General features: G+C 32.2%; 1 pseudogene; it reads left to right on the top strand.

The window, feature by feature from the left end:
• Positions 1 to 18,470: 18,470 nt before the first annotated feature.
• On the top strand, positions 18,471 to 18,935 carry LOC139898533 (uncharacterized; annotated as a pseudogene).
• Positions 18,936 to 19,135: the final 200 nt, after the last annotated feature.

Genomic DNA, 19,135 nt, shown 5'->3' with positions numbered 1-19,135 from the left:
AGCCACATTAATTTAATATGTCTCTCGGGCATACGAAATACCTTCAATCTCCCACTTGCACGAGAAACATAAGAAATTAATGCAAGTGATGGATACCACCTAACGACCGTCCATCACCCCCAATATGTTATGACTTAGTGCCATTCAATAACATCATCCCTTTCGAGTTCCATCTCGAATATGAATAGGTGAATCTTTATTATTTCCTTTCGTCCTAGATGTCATGATAAATCCAAGAGATACAGAATGATCACTCTCTTTTAGATTTAACTTTATCAGGCCTTAGACATCTGACTCTCAACGAATAAGAGGGACAAATTCCTTCTTGACTACATACGTCCTAAATATATATACCTTGCATTATACCTGAGCTCTTCCTTATGAACTACCATATTTCAGAATAGCGAAAGAAAGAATCAAGGCACGATACTTGCTAAATATCCGAACCCAATATGTATCTCAGGTCAGAGGATACAATGATATTCGCCTTTACTCAAGATTACAAGTGATCAACCACAAAGACTCTATTTAGTAAGTCTTGAGAGCGGGTCTTCCAATATTTGTGTCCCACAAATATCTATGAACCTTGGTTGCAACCTTGCCCCACATTCATCCCGTGAATGTATACCAATCCAAGTTCATAATAGTCTAAACCTCACACTTGTTCCCACGAATGTGATCGACTACGGAATTTTAGAATAATTACTTATTCATGGATAAAATATGCAAAATAGGAACATGACTCAAAATAAATTAATACCATAATTATATTAATGAGTTTGAACAATTTCGTTCCGTTACAATACTTAAACAGATCATGACCAATCACTAGAATATCGAAGCCCTAATGCACAAACATGTCCAGTATGTTTTGCTCCATGTAAGAGCTTCGTGAGAGGATCCGCTATATTAAGATCTGTGTGAACTTTGCGAATACATATCTTTCCCTTTTCAACTTCATCCCTTATGTAGTTGAATCTCCGCTCAATGTGACGAGTCTTTTGGTGAGCACGAGGTTCTTTGATTTGAGCAATCGCACCCTCGTTGTCACAAAAGATCTCAAGAGGGTCCTGAATGGAAGGGACTACTCCTAAGTCGTCGATGAATTTCTTCATCCATGCAGCTTCCTGAGCTGCCAATGATGCAGCGATGTACTCCGACTCTGTAGTGGATAAAGCAACAACATCCTGTTTTGAACTCTTCCAAGAGACCGCACCTCCATTTAACGTGAAGACATAACCGGATTGTGATCGAGAATCATCTCGATCAGTTTGGAAACTTGCGTCCACGTAACCTTTTACGGCGAGTTCCTCATCACCAGACCCATATATTAGAAACATATCCTTAGTCCTCCTAAGGTATTTCAATATACTTTTAACAGCAATCCAATGACTGTTTCCTGGGTTATTCTGGTATCTGCTTGTCAGGCTAAGAGCGCATGACACATCCGGTCTAGTGCATATCATTGCATACATGATTGACCCAATAGCAGACGCATATGGGACTTTCTTCATTCTTTCATGTTCATCTTTTGTGGTGGGACACTGAGATGAACTAAGGAGCGTTCCTCTTTGAATATGTACCAAACCTTTCTTAGAGTTCTCCATCTTAAACCTTTTCAAGATCTTTTCAATGTATGCACTTTGATTCAAACCTATCAGTTTCTTGGATCTATCCCTGTAGATCCCAATCCCCAAAACGTATTGTGCTTCTCCAAGATCCTTAATGGAGAAGCATTTACTTAGCCAAGTTTTAACTCCTTGCATTGCCGGAATATCATTTCCAAATAACAATATATCATCCACATATAGTACCAGGAACATGATAGTGCTCCCACTAGCTTTCTTATATACACAAGCTTCATCACCATTTTTAATGAAGCCAAATTTCTCGGCTTCCTCATTAAAACGATGATTCCACATTCTAGATGCTTGTTTCAATCCGTAGATTGACTTCTTTAACTTGCATACCTTTTTAGGATATTTCGGATCAACAAAACCTTCAGGTTGAACCATATAGACATCTTCCACAAGATATCCGTTTAGGAAAGCGGTATTGACATCCATTTGCCATATTTCATAATCATAATGAGCAATGGCAAATAATATCCTAATAGACTTTAGCATTACCACAGGTGAAAAAGTTTCATCATAGTCAACCCCTTGAGTTTGAGTGAAACCTTTTGCTACAAGTCTAGCTTTATATGTATCCAAGTTTCCATGTATGTCGGTTTTCATTTTGAAAAGCCATTTACAATCAACTAGCCTTGAGCCAGTCGATTGTGTAACAAGTTCCCAAACTTGGTTGTCATACATGGATTGCATCTCAGCGTTCATGGCTTCCTGCCATTTATCTTTATCAATCCTTGATAAAGCATCTTGGTAGTTTGTTGGTTCATCCAAATCAACCACATAGCAACCATCCATGAGAAACCCATATCTCTCAGGTGGATTACTAATCCTACCAGATCTGCGAACGTCTTGTATATTTTGATCATCCATTTGATCATTCTCAACATTTTCATGTTGAGTGCTAGTGTCAACCAATTATGTATCATCTACTTGATCTTGAACCTCCTCAAGATCTATCTTCCTTTCACTATCACCTTCCATTAGGAACTTAGTTTCAAGGAATTCAGCCTTCCGAGCAACAAACACATTTTGCTCGGATGGATCATAGAAATAGTATCCCATATCATCATTGGGATATCCTATGAAGATACACTTCGTGGATCGAGCATTCAACTTATTGGGGACGTAACGCTTAGGGTAAGTTTCACATCCCCATACCTTTAAGTATGATAGAGATGGAGGTTTTCCAAACCACATCTCATGAGGTGTTCATTCCACTTTCTTGGTTGGGGCCATATTTAAAATACGAGCCGCGGAGCATAGACAATAACCCCAAAATGATATAGGTAACGAGCTTCTAGCCATCATAGATCGAACCATATCCATTAGGGTTCTGTTCCTCCTTTCGGACACACCATTAAGCTGTGGTGTCCCGGGTGGAGTAAGTTGCGAGATAATCCTACAACTTCTAAGATGATCTTGGAAGGCATCACTTAGGTATTCACCTCCTCTATCGGTACGAAGTACCTTGATTGTCTTATTGAGTTGATTTTGTACTTCATTTTGATACTCTTTGAATGCTTCAAAAGTTTCGTCCTTATGTCTTAACAAGTAGACATATCAGAAACGACTGAAGTCATCAATGAAAGTAACGAAGTATCTTTCACCATTCCTAGTTATGGGCTAAAAGGGTCCACATACATCCGAATGTATTAATCCCAATAAGTCCTTAGCCCTTTCGTAGGTCCCTTTGAAAGGTGCTTTAGTCATTTTGCCTTGTAAACAAGATTCACATACATCAAACGAGTCTAGTTCATTTGATTTCAAAAGGCCATTCTTTTGGAGTGTATGCATTCGATTCTTGTTTATGTGACCAAGGCAACAATGCCATAAGTAGGAATCACTCAAATCCCTTTTGAGTTTCTTGGTGCTAGTATGGTATATTGAGCTACTAGATGATGTGTCATCATGAACCAATTCATAAATTCCATTAGAAGGCGAAGCCTTAAAATAGAATACATTATCTAAATAAACGTGGATATCATCATTAACAAAATTAAGATAAAAACCACATTGTTTTAAACAAGAAACTGAAATAATGTTTCGACATAAATCCGGTGCATACAAAACATTGTTCAAAATAAGTTCCAAACCACTTGGAAGCTTTAATACAAAGTCTCCTTGAGCCTTCACTTGCACTTTGGCTCCATTACCCATAAAGAGACTTGATGTTCCCGTTTGCTTGCTACTTCTTTTGAACCCCCGCAAAGAATTGCAAATGTGAGTTCCACATCCAATGTCTAATACCCATGTATTAGAAGAAGTAATACTAAGCTCTATATATACCATATATATATTACCTGAGGTTTGCCCCGCATCCCTCTTTTCCTTCAACTCCTTAAGGTAGATCGGGCAGTTGCGTTTCCAGTGACCCATTTCACCGCAACCAAAGCACGGGTCTTCCTTGGGGTTTGCTTGTCCGGCAACCTTTTGCTTCTTGTTCTTGTTTTTGGTTGGGGTAACCATCCTCCCCTTTCCCTTGCCTTGATGAGCGGGTCCTTTCCTCTTAGCCGCTTTTGGCTTAGAGGTGTTGTTACCTTTGGACCCACCATCATTGATCATTAGCACGGGTGAAGCCCTCTTACCCATGCTAGTTTCCGCCGTCCTAAGCATGCCATGAAGTTCGCCAATGGTCTTATCCATCCCATTCATATTGTAATTAATTACAAATTGGTCAAACCTCTTTGACAAGGAGTTTAGGATAAGATCCGTGGCTAGCTCGTTAGATATGTTGAGATTAAGACGGTTTGTGCGATCAATGAGGCTTTTCATCTTGAGGACATAAGATGAAACGGATTGGGAGTCGTCCATATGACATGCATGAAGCGCTCGAATGGTCTCGAAGCGCTCGACACGTGCTTGTTGAAGGAACATCTCCTTCAATTGCATGATCATGTCGTATGCAGTATGATGCTCGAAATCCTTTTGGAGTTAGGGTATCATAGTCCCAAGCATTAGGAAAGCGACTTGCACCGAATCGGTGCAATACTTATCCCAATAAGCCATGCCTTCCGTATCATCCTCGTCGGGTTGATTGGGAATGGGGTCTTCCAACACATACGCCTTATCCTCAAGTTTGAGGACAATCCTAAGATTGCAGAACCAATCCATAAAGTTCGTATGGTTGAGTTTGTCTTTATCAAGGAGAGACCTTAACGATAGGTTGTTCAAGTTAATAGGTGCGTTTTGCATGTTGTTGTTATTGGCGGCCATCTACAAAATTTAACAAAGTTGTTTAAGTATTAATTTTAATTTAACAATCAATACCCTTTAAATCCAATTGATATATTTTTAAATTTTAGAATCCAACGGTAAACCAAATTTCGGTTAGGTGACCTTTATCCCATCATTTGATTTAGCTAGGTAGTCATTATATGACAATTGCAATCCTTTTGCAACTTCTAAGTTATGGGATCATGCAATCCTTTTGCATGGCATATTTACCCCATCAACGCCTATTTGTTCCTCATGCTTCGGTGACCCTAAGTTCATGATTCCCAAATCAAGTCGTCCTACTAGTGTAAACGTGTAAATTTAACATACAAGTGGTTAGGTGACCTTTATCCCACAAGTGTGCGAAATTTACCTTAATCATATTAGTTTGCTCATAACGGTTAGGTGACCTTTATCCCATTATGAGTTCCCTAATATTTTCAAGTGTCACACAAAAGGATGGCGTTTAACTTGTTTGCCTTGTTAATTAAGGGATTTTAAGTTTTCTTTAATTCTAGTTTGAGAAAACATTTATACCATACACCAACATGCATTTAGTGTATGGTTCATTTGAAATCCATTTTCAAGTCTAGTAATTTTAGCCAATTACTTGATATAAACCATTTTATATATATGATCCTTATCATGTTCTTAATAACCGTTTATTAATGTCCTTTTAGCCGTTTTTAATTTAACCATTTAAATTGACGTTTTGCATGTCGTTAATAATTTAACCAATTAAATTGTAGTTATGCTTGTTGTTAACTTGTGTGATAACTTATTGTAGTAACATACACAATACACAATCATACAAGAAATAAAACAACCACGCATGCAAACAAAAGTGTTCACAATCAAGCCAATTTGGTAGACATTTGTTTAGCCGAAAACAAATGTCACCGGTTAAGGGTTATAACACTAAGTAGGAGATTTCAAAATCTCCCACTTAATCTTGCATCCAAATGCATCTTCCAAGTCTTCATCTTGTATCTTCATTTTTACAAAAAATATATCCTAATACATTTTTCTAGAAAATGAAAATATAATCTAATCTATTTTACATACCAAATATAAAATAAATTACATAACCAAATGAATTATTACATGCCAAATGAATAAATATTATTACAAACCAATTGAATAAATATAAATCAACCATGCATGCAACCAAACACAAGGTCAAGGCTTAGATTGTGAACTTTAACATACAACCAAGTATGAACCAAATGGAAGAACCAAAACCCACTTTTGGAACTCCATAAATTCGGCCATATTTTAAACCCACCCAAAACTATAAATTTTTGCATTTTACAATCATGCATGTACATAAAATGCAAAATATATAGTGAGTTTAATAATCATCTCGAAGCATGTTTCAACAACTTCGGCTCTAGATACCATTGTTGGGATTTAACAAGTTTCAAAATGCTTAAAACATAATAAGAATCAAACTTAGCGGAAGCATGTAATTACCAATTTTAGACTTGTTAAACTTTAACCAATTAAAGTTAAATCCCAATTAGGATCAAGTTGTGAAACATACTTACAAACTACAAGATAGATAAGAGATTATACCTTCTCCAAGCTATGTAGTTGATGGTGAAGATAATGATGAAGAATAGAGCTTCAAATGGATGAAACCTCAAGTTGTTATACCCCAAACTTGTGCACCAACACCATAGCTTTGGTTAGGATTTATTTTCACTTGAATATGGCTTGCAAAAAAAATGAAATGAACTTCTTTTGGCACTCCAAAGGCCACGGCCTGCAGCTCCTAAAATGGGAGTGTGCAGAATTTTTTTTGCTTGTTAATTGATGTGTAATTGCAAGTGTGTGTAAAGCAAGGAGTCAAGATGCTTGCATGTATATGGAAATGGGATTTATTTGACCAAGGAAGGAATATCTAGCATGTGAGATTACACTCCCCATGCCACCCATTAGTTTTATAAAATTAATCTTTATAAAAGTTAGATTTTATAAATTAAGTTTTATAAAACTTCCATATTTAATTTTATGTACATTTTATTTATATAAAACCAATTTATATAAAATGCAACATAAATTAATTATTTAACCTATAAATAATTAATTATACATTATATAAATTATTCCATAATTTACATATACACATCAAGTAATATTTCAGAAAACCAATTTTCTTAAGTTTCAAGTGTCGCGTATTTAATCAATGATCCAATCGTTAAGATTAAATACGTATAAGGTGTCGGTAAGTTTGTTATTGGGTATGACCCGACTTGGATCATAACACATTAGCCACATTAATTTAATATGTCTCTCGGGCATACGAAATACCTTCAATCTCCCACTTGCACGAGAAACATAAGAAATTAATGCAAGTGATGGATACCACCTGACGACCGTCCATCACCCCCAATATGTTATGACTTAGTGCCATTCAATAACATCATCCCTTTCGAGTTCCATCTCGAATATGAATAGGTGAATCTTTATTATTTCCTTTCGTCCTAGATGTCATGATAAATCCAAGAGATACAGAATGATCACTCTCTTTTAGATTTAACTTTATCAGGCCTTAGACATCTGACTCTCAACGAATAAGAGGGAAAAATTCCTTCTTGACTACATACGTCCTAAATATATATACCTTGCATTATACCTGAGCTCTTCCTTATGAACTACCATATTTCAGAATAGCGAAGGAAAGAATCAAGGCATGATACTTGGTAAATATCCGAACCCAATATGTATCTCAGGTCAGAGGATACAATGATATTCGCCTTTACTCAAGATTACAAGTGATCAACCACAAAGACTCTATTTAGTAAGTCTTGAGAGCGGGTCTTCCAATATTTGTGTCCCACAAATATCTATGAACCTTGGTTGCAACCTTGCCCCACATTCATCCCGTGAATGTATACCAATCCAAGTTCATAATAGTCTAAACCTCACACTTGTTCCCACGAATGTGATCGAATACGGAATTTTAGAATAATTACTTATTCATGGATAAAATATGCAAAATAGGAACATGACTCAAAATAAATTAATATCATAATTATATTAATGACTTTGAACAATTTCGTTCCGTTACAATACTTAAACAGATCATGACCAATCACTAGAATATCGAAGCCCTAATGCACAAACATGTCCAGTATGTTTTGCTCCATGTAAGAGCTTCGTGAGAGGATCCGCTATATTAAGATCTGTGTGAACTTTGCGAATACATATCTTTCCCTTTTCAACTTCATCCCTTATGTAGTTGAATCTCCGCTCAATGTGACGAGTCTTTTGGTGAGCACGAGGTTCTTTGATTTGAGCAATCGCACCCTCGTTGTCACAAAAGATCTCAAGAGGGTCCTGAATGGAAGGGACTACTCCTAAGTCGTCGAGTGGGACTGTAAACCACAACGTTACTACCATTGTTCATACCGCCGTATAGAAATCACTGATGTACAAAGTGTGAAGAATAAAGAAGTGATTCTAGTATTTTTATTTCAAGACTATATTGCTTGAGGACAAGCAACGCTCAAGTGTGGGAATATTTGATAATGCTAAAAACGAACATATATTTTATAGCATTATCCCTCAAGAAAGACAAGCTTTTAGTTGCAATTGTTCTATTTACAAGTGATATCCGTTTAAATAATAAAAGGTGAAGATAAAAGACAGATTCGACGATTTGAAGACACAAACGACCAAAAAGCTAAAAAGTACAAAGTACAATCAAAGTGGTTCAAATTATTGGTGAGAAACGTCTCAAAATTACAGGAGTACAAGCCGCAAAACGCAAAATACAAGATATTAAATTGTACGCAAGGACGTTCGAAAATTCGAAACCGGGACTAGAGTCAAATCTCAACGCTCGACGCAACGGACTAAAAATTACAAGTCAACTATGCACATGAATATAATATAGTATATAATTAATTCTTAAAATTATATATATATTATATTATTATATAAAACCGTCGGCAAGAAAGCAAACAAATCTGTGTGAGCTGGAAAAGCAGGCCATGTGATCGCATGGCCTGGAAGTGCAATTTCCATGCGATTGCATGGCCACAATTTGAGGGTCAGGTCCTATAAATTTCGCAGTTTTGGTTGAACAAAAACACATCTTTATCTATCTCTCTCTCAAACGTATATATATATATATATATATATATATATATATATATATATATATATATATATATATATATATATATATTATAATTTTAAGTTTAATAATAAGGGTATGTTAGCGAATGTTGTAAGGGTGTAAGTCAAAATTATGCCCGTGTAACGCTACGCTATTATTAATCATTGTAAGTTATGTTCAACCTTTTTAAATTAATGTCTCGTAGCTAAGTTATTATTATGCTTATTTAAGCCGAAGTAATCGTGATGTTGGGCTAAATATTAAAGACAAGGTAATTGGGCTTTGTACCATAATTGGGGTTTGGACAAAAGAACGACACTTGTGGAAATTAGACTATGGGCTATTAATGACCTTTATATTTGTTTAATTAAATGATAGTTTGTTAATTTAATATAAAGATTTACAATTGGACGTACCTATAAATAACCACATACACTCGATCGGACACGATGGGCGGGATATTTATAAGTACTAATAATCGTTCATTTAACCGGATACGGGAATGGATTAATAGTTAATGGACTTATTAAAACAAGGGTGAATTATGTACAAGGACACTTGGCGTAATTGTTAACAAAGTATTAAAATCTTGGGTTACACGCAGTCGATATCCTGGTGTAATTATTAAACAAAATATTAAAACCTTGTTACAGTTTAAGTCCCCAATTAGTTGGAATATTTGACTTCGGATATAAGGATAATTTGACGAGGACACTCGCACTTTATATTTATGACTGATGGACCGTTATGGACAAAAACCAGACGGACATATTGAATAATCTAGGACAAAGGACGATTAATCCATGGGAATAACCTAAAATCAACACGTCAAATATCATGATTACGGAAGTTTAAATAATCATAATTCCTTTATTTCATATTTAATTGCACTTTTAATTATCGCACTTTTATTTACTGTCATTTTATTTAAATGCACTTTTAATTATCGTACTTTTTAATTATCGCAATTTTATTTATCGTCATTTTATTTATCACACTTTTATTTATCGCAATTTCATTATCGTTATTTACTTTACAATTTAATTTAAGTTATATTTATTTTTAATATTTTACATTAGGTTTTAACTGCGACTAAAGTTTTAAAATCGACAAACCGGTCATTAAACGGTAAAAACCCCCTTTTATAATAATAATACTACTTATATATATTTATATATTTACAAATATAGTTTTAAAAATATAGCGTTAAGCTTGGCTAAGATCCCTGTGGAACGAATCGGACTCACTAAAAACTACACTACTGTACGATTAGGTACACTGCCTATAAGTGTTGTAGCAAGGTTTAGGTATATCCACTCTATAAATAAATAAATAACTTGTGTAAAATTGTATCGTATTTAATAGTATTTCCTTGTAAAAATTAATAGTATTTTGTACCCCTTCGCTTTAACATCAGTTATCGGTGAACCTTTTATTATATTCCACCATATTACCAGCAGACGTACCAGCAACCTCGTTGCTCCTTGGTTTAAATCTCTCCGACAAATCACTATATTTATCTATTGAAGTCTCATCATGTACTCATCCGCATCTTGTAATAAGAATTGCCATACCAATTACCGGGAATTAGCAAATCTGTATTGTGAGTCTCGCAACTTTTCCACATCAACAGTTATATGTATCCATATAACATTTATCTTTTAGAACTATGATCTTCCATTCTGAAATTCTGAAAAACACCCATTCTACGAATTAATACTATGAATTTTGAAAAGTTGAATGAAGCAACAAAAAAACTGTAAACGACCTCAACAGCCAAAAGTTGATGATAAAGAATTGTATGTTGGCAAAGCTCAGAAAAAGTTTGAAACTGAAAAAAAACTGATTAAGCAAACTACGAAGGAGTCTCTGAAACAAATCACAAGGACTAAACTTGTACATTAAGAATCCTGATGATTCTGTTTCTGATGAAATCTTTAGCGAATACCTTGCTTCTGACTCCAAACTCTTGCGGATAAATTTTCTTCACCATCCTTCGATATTAGAAATTCCAAGATATCATCGTATCTTTCATTATAAATATCCTCCATATTTCTGAAGATATTTTCATAACTATTCTTATCTGAAATCATTAATCTCTTCGTGCTATTAGTGTTACATCATATAGAAACTGTTAGTTTCTATATTCTGTAAACTTTCGAGCTTAAAATATGAATGTTATTGAAGTAATGTTGGGAACTGATGCATGAGTTAGTATAATATAATGACACTTGATCAACGTGATTATATTACAGTAAGTCATGCTGAGTAAAATGGAACGTGATGATTCACAGATCATAACGTCATCATGTGCTATGTTACACGAGTCTTGTATTCTATTTAAACTATAAAATATCAAGATTTTTTTTTTGATGATTCGGTATTTTCCAGGGTATTCTGGTAATTTAACAAATCAAAAATCGCGCCATTTCGATTTCCTTCTTAGAACATTAATAATGTTCATACCGAAATTCATATCTGCAAATTCTGGACCATTATTCCCTTGACTTGAAGTCAGGAAGAGAAAACAAAAGCATAGAGCTTCGAAATATAAGGGGGAATATAAAGCCCGATAACAACACATAAATTACAAACCGTGTATATCAATGTTTATCGCAACATAAAGACACGGGAGAATTAAAAACATTATAACCCCAAGGGCTAAGTAGAAGAAAGCAGATTCCTCTGGTGGAAGTTAGAAAAGGAGAATGATTGTTGCGATAGTAAGGATGAGGACAAGGATCAGAACTGGATTAAGCATTTTTTTTAACAATCGTTTGGATGTATGAACTAAGAAAGAAAGTATAGGAATGATGAGAATAATTGAACGAAAGAATTTTATTTATAATGGAAATAACAGAAAGAGTAATCGAGGGAGATCACCGTATTTAATTATAGTGATCTTAATTTCTTTATTCCCCGAAGAATCAAATCTTTTAGATTTCGAAGATTTTGTTTAAATCCCTTGAATTCCGGAATTCAACCATGACTAGTCAAAAGTTATGATGAAACTTGTCTTTCTCATTTCACTCTTTTGTGATAACTTCACTCACCCGCTTCGAGTAATCGAATCATATTATCCACATTACTCTATGGTAATAAAATTCTATTTTATCAACTCATATTCGTCATGAAGACATTCTTATTGTTAACCATGACAACCACACTCAAATTTCGGGACAAAATTTCTTTAACGGGTAGGTACTGTGATGACCCGAAGATTTTCGACCAAATTTAAACTTAATCGTTATATGTTTCCGACACGATAAGCAAAGTCTGTAATATTGAAATCTAAAACTTTAAACTGTGTTTATATATATACATTTGACCTATGCCTATTCCCGACGATTCACGAACAATTGGATATATACATATATATATATATACATATATATATATATATATATATATATATATATATATATATATATATATATATATATAAGTATGTATATAATATTTTAAAAATTAATAAAGTATACTTTAATCATTTGAATTAAAATAAAAAATATATAAAATAATTAAGTTGTTATTGAAATAAATATATATATATGACTTCCATATACAATTAATATTACATGTATATTGTAAAATACATAAAATATATAAATACTAAATATTCTATACATTAGATAACTAGTAAATATGATAAAATTAATAAATTTTAATAATAAATATATTAAATATAATTACAAGTTGAAAATATATATTGTTATACTATTATTATTACTTTTATTATTACTAATATCAACATCAGTATTATTAATATTATTCTGTAAACATGTAATTTGTTATATCTTCATTACTATTAGATATTATTATTGTTAAAATATATAAAAATGTAATACTCATTATTATGTAATATATTATATAGTTATATTACATAATCTATATATGTAATACTAAAATATTAAATATAGTTGTTATAATAATATTGTTATTACTTTTAAAAATTAATATAAATTCTAGTGTTATTAATATCCTTATTAATATATATATATATATATATATATATATATATATATATATATATATATATATATATATATATATATATATATATATATATATGTACACTATTATTACTAATATCATTATCAATACTAATATAATTAGTATTATTATTATAATTATCATTAATAATATTATCATTATCAACATCATTAAAAAAATTATTTTTTGTGACTTATTATTATTACTCTAAATATTATTATTATTATTATTATTTGTATATGGATTATTATTAATATAACAATAATTATTAATTATTAATAATAATTATATTAAATCATACGTATGAATTATGGAATCCAATTCAGTTTCACATAACTTTCAAACTGTATCTAATTTTGTTTTTGTCTCAAGGATCGTACCAATCAGTGGATACAAGTCCAAATTCTGTTAGGAATCAAAGTCAAGTCCTATTTTGAATATTCTATCTAATTTGTCTGATTGAGAAATCGAACACCACATTATTTATATAATTGATTAATTTAACTGATATAAAACTCATTCAATCTACTACTACTTCTACCAATCACCCAAAGTCATTTAAAGCCTTTAAATTAGTCGAAATAAAAAAAAAAAAAAAAAAAGAGGGAAGAACAGATAATGCTCTGTTCACGTTTTAATTCTTGAAAATCATGAATTCAAAATTTATTTCAAAATGTATTAATGTAGTTATGTTATGAATCTATTACTAAATCTTTCTGCAAAATTCGAAGTTTCAATTCATCTTAATGAATTCGAATTTTAAAGTCAAAGTTCTTAAAATAAAAAGTCAAAGATTGTTCATCAGATAAATTTGAATTATCTATGATGTTTCTGGTTAAATTAATATTTTCAAAAGTTTCTATTAACTATTTAAAACCTTTTTCATGTTGATGTCATGGTCTAAAACATTCTAAAAACTTAAATTGATGTTTGAGTTCCATTTGGTTCACGAAAACAGCAACAGCAGATCTTTTAAAAAAAAATTTGTGTTTAATTGATCCAGTATTCAGTATAGGTCATCTGCAATTACATATTAAATCTTATTTCAAACACTAAAGTATTATTTGATTATGATTTGGCTGCTCTGGTCGATTTTAATTTTATGAAGAAGATGACACAGATTATGAAGGTTAAATAAAATAGAATCGTGTTATAAGCAAGAAAATCAATCACGGAGTAATGGTTAGGGTGAGTGTCGGGTTAGCGTGAGGTCTCGGGTTCGATCCCTGCGTGGTGCAATTCTTTTTAGAAAAGATTTCAAAGGGTATATCTTGTTATTTTTACTTCTATTATTATTATTATTGTTATCATCATTATTATTATTAATATTATTATTATTATTGTTATTGTTATTATTATTAGTAATATAATTATTATTATTGTTATTATTACTAAAACAAGATTTAAGATCATTTATTATTATTATTATTATTATTATTATTATTATTATTATTATTATTATTATTAAGGTATTAATTAGTATCATTATTATTATATCTATAAGTATTATAACTAGCATTATTATTATTATAAGTATTATAATAATAATAATAATTATTATTATTATTAATTTTATCATTTTAGTATTATTATTATTATCATTATTAAAAAGTATCATTATTTTAAATCTATCATTTTTTTTATTTATCGAAATTAGTATTATCATTACTATTATTAATATCACAAAGTATCATTAATAGACTCATCATTTAAAGACTAACATTAATATTATTGTATAATTACTATTAAAAGTATCATTTTTATTAAAATTACCCTTATTATTTAAAAGTAATATTTTTACTAAAACTATCATTATTATTGTTATCAGTATTATCTATATCATTATTATTAAAATAATTATGATTATGAAAATAAAAGTTTTAATAACATTATTAAAGTCATAAGCACAAAAAAAAAAGATTTACATATACAAATAAATATTTAATACACATAACCTAACTATATTAATATTTCTATATATAAAATGAAAACATATATAATGAAACTTATTAATTTATTATATATAAAATTACATCACTAATAATAACAATATATATATTTGTTCAGTTACGATTATATGTATTAATAAATACACAAATGATATAGGTTCGTGAATCCGAGGCCTACCCTCATTGTTCAATGTCGTCATATGTATTTTTACTACAAAATACAGTATAGTGAGTTTCATTTGCCTTTTTTACCCTTTATATTTTTGGGCTGAGAATACATGCAAAATTTTTATAAATGTTTTACGAAATAGACACAAGTAATTGAAACTACATTATATGGGTGAATGATCGAAGCCGAATATGCCCCTTTTTGCTTGGTAGCCTAAGAATTAGGGAACATCACTAATTTTGAGAATTAGTGCACGCCTAATAGACGCGAATTCTAAAGATAGATCTATTGGACCTAACGAACCCCATCCAAAGTACCGGATGCTTTAGTACTTCGATGTTGTTTTTATCATGTCCGAAGGATTTCCCGAAATGATAGGGGATATTCTTATATGCATCTTGTTAATGTCGGTTACCAGGTGTTCACCATATGAATGATTATTTTTGTCTCTATGCATGGGACGTATATTTATGAGAACTGGAAATGAAATTCTTGTGGTCTATTAAAATTATGGAAATGATTATTTATGATAATTTATGATTATTTATGAAAATTATGGAAATGATTATTTATGATTATTTTTGGAAATAGTGATTTTCGAAAATACTGTAGCTTTTCAGGTACTGTAGCAATTCGAAAATACTGTAGCAAATTAGTGTTTTACTGGTTCATCGTAAACTTTTTAGTTAACTTATCTAATTATCAATCAGATAATCAAACCAATAAGGTTAATGCACAGTATCATTTACTTAACACTTTGTTACGTTTTCAAGTTATAATATATGTATCTATTTACATATAATTGTTCACGAATCGTTGAGAACAATCGAAGGGTAATTGAATAGTTCAAAATTTTGAGATTCAACTTTATAGAATTTGCTTATCGTGTCGAAAACGTTAAAGATTAATTTTAAATTTGGTCAGAAATTTTCGGGTCATCACAAATGAACTCACCAACCTTTTGGTTGACACTTTAAAGCATGTTTATTCTCAGGTATTAAAGAAATCTTCCGCTGTGCATTTACTCATTTTAGAGATATTACTTGGAGTCATTCATGACATATTTCAAAAGACGTTGCATTCGATTCGTTGAGTTCATCAAGATTATTATTAAGTCAATTATAGTTGGATATTTTATGAAATGGTATATATGCCATCAATTTTCGATGTAAATGAAAGTTTGTCTTTTAAAAACGAATGCAATGTTTGTAAAATGTATCATATAGAGGTCAAGTACCTTGCGATGTAATCAACTATTGTGAATCATTTGTAATCGATATGGACTTCGTCCAGATGGATTAGGACGGGTCATTAGAGTTGGTATCAGAGCGGTGGTCTTAGCGAACCAGGTCTTGCATTAGTGTGTCTAACTGATAGATGATTAGATGCATTAGTGAGTCTGGACTTCGACCGTGTCTGCATGTCAAAATTTTTGCTTATCATTTAGTGTCGAAAAATTATTTTCTTATCATCCTTAAAGTCTAGACACGTCTTACTGCCTCTATTACATAGACTGTGTATAGATAAATTCATATCTTAGCGTATCTGTTATTGTTACCTTTGCCTGACAGCTTCCGTAGATTCCTCCGTAACTTATGGGATTTTAGTATTATATATGCATATGTAAACTATGTATTGTAGGGTACTAATATACATCCTATAATCTCTTTCTTATCGAAAATCCTTCATCTGATCGTACGAGATGAATCCCTCAACCAGTTCGAGTCCCTCAGATTTCGATAGCTATTCTGATAGTTATTCCGACAGCTATTCCGACATGGATATTCACCTAAGCTCCGAAAGCGGTGTCACCAGAATGAATCAATCAATCAGCCATCCCCAATTTATCTGATGGGTTCGTAGTCGACTTAATCAATGGAGACGCGAAGAAGGCGATCCTTTCCACCAACCAAATTGCCCTCTTGGCGAAGAAACTGAAGCACCTACCGGCGAATCTATCCGAAACACCATTTTCAGCCTCATTTCCAGAGTAGTTCGACACGATTATATTCTATCCACAATTCTAAACCTTATTCATTCGCTCGTTCCAACCGACAATCACCCCGGAATAATAGAAGAAGTCAACAAACTTCGCGCTCGAAAAATAAATTTGGAGAATATGGTGCAAAATTTATCAGCTTCAGCAACATCACCGGCCCCAACAGTACCATCAGTAACAGCACCAGTACCATCAACAATCCATGCCTCAACATCTCATTCTGTACCTCGAGTATAATCATCGTTCTACGTATCGTTCTACATCAATTATCTTCGTTCTTCATGGCGATTAAGTAATCTCTAAATGTTTTAGAGATTATATATTCTTATTCTAACGGTAAATCAAATGAGTCTAATATCATATTGACTCATTAAATCCTTGACTACATCTGAAGAAAATATATGTGTATATATGTTTTCATAAGGATTGTAATTAAAAATTCTTTTGTACAAACTGTTAATGGTGAAAATATTTTAATGGGTAGGTAATACCCTAGAAATATTTAGATTTAACATTAATAAGTTACACTGTACATTCTTCAAATCTGATTCAACATTCATTTATTATCCTACTTACATCCACAGATATACGTATCCGTTCACCGCAGAATTACCATTTTCATTCAATTTCATATTTGGATTGACCCACTTAAACTATTTTCGATTGACTGAAAATGAAAATAAAAAATTAATTTAGGACATGTTAAAATGAAATAGTGGACAATAAATTAGGGACGGAGGAAGTATTTGCAGGTTAAATAAAATAGGAAAGTGATACTTATATTTTTATGTATATGTATCGATTGTGTTATACATAGACCACTTGTAACGCAACGTGCTAAGAACATTTTCGCACACCACACGCCACAAACACGCCATATCATGACGTGTTAATGGGGTTCATCGGTGGCGTTCTTGAAGCTGGCACAACGTAGATTTGTGGCGTTCGAGTGCTAGGAACATTGGCTAGATTGAATTCGAACGTTGAATAAAAATAAAAGTAACAGTAATATATCCGTAGAGAAAATATGAAATTTAAATAAAAATTTAATTTATAATAAGACTTTTTTGCTCCGTTGGTCCTTCAATTTTACACGAAATTGCAATCCGAGTCTCTCAAATTTTTTTTTTGATTTTCGGGTCCTTAAAATTGCAAAATTTTGTAATCCGAGTCCCTCCATCAGTTTGCCGTCTAAATTAGCCGTTAACTCTTGACATGTGCCATGCATGTGAGGGTAAAATCATCTTTTTACTCTTTTCTTCGACTTATTTGCTCCGTTGGCCCTTCGTTTATAGACAACATTGCAATCCGAGTCCCTCAAGTTTTTTTTTTATTTTTTTTAAAGGCCAAGCATAATATATTCCTAACATCATCAAAAAAATTTAAAAAGATGAACACAGATATCACCGCATCAGCTAAACCAGAATACCCCGTCATAGATCGCAATCCACCTTTCAATAAAACCGTCGCTAATTTCAACACTCTCGATTACCTCCGTCTTACAACCATCTCCGGCCTCTCCGTCACCGTCGGTTACCTTTCCGGTTACTAACCCATCTCTATCTTCACATCAATTTCTTATATACCTTCTAAATCTTGTTAATTTTACTTAAAAAGTTTCGATATTTACAGGAATTAAGCCCGGAATCAGAGGTCCTTCGATGGTCACCGGAGGTTTGGTCGGAGTTATAGGCGGGTTTATGTATGCTTAACAGAACTCTGTCGGACGTCTGATGGGTTTCTTCCCTAATGACGGTGAGGTTGCTCGTTACAAAAAGTGATTTGTATTTTCCCCTAATTATTCAAGTTAGTGTTTTCCCTAAAAATTAGGGTTTTAATTTTGGACAATTGTGTTAGCTGGTGTTTTGCTAATAAAGTTTCTAATTGTTGAGCATTACAAATGAATTGTTTATATTTTGTGACTGATAATGCATTATTGTATTGGCATTTGGAAACAGTTGTGCTACTATTATGTGCATGCGTTGTTGTTTACTAATGATTTGAAATTGTTCTAAAGTTTGCTTTTTTTGTTATGTTATCTGAAATTATGTGGTA

Source organism: Rutidosis leptorrhynchoides, chromosome 3, assembly GCF_046630445.1.
Source record: "Rutidosis leptorrhynchoides isolate AG116_Rl617_1_P2 chromosome 3, CSIRO_AGI_Rlap_v1, whole genome shotgun sequence".
Lineage (NCBI taxonomy): Eukaryota > Viridiplantae > Streptophyta > Magnoliopsida > Asterales > Asteraceae > Rutidosis > Rutidosis leptorrhynchoides.
This window is presented reverse-complemented; position numbering and strand designations above follow the sequence as displayed.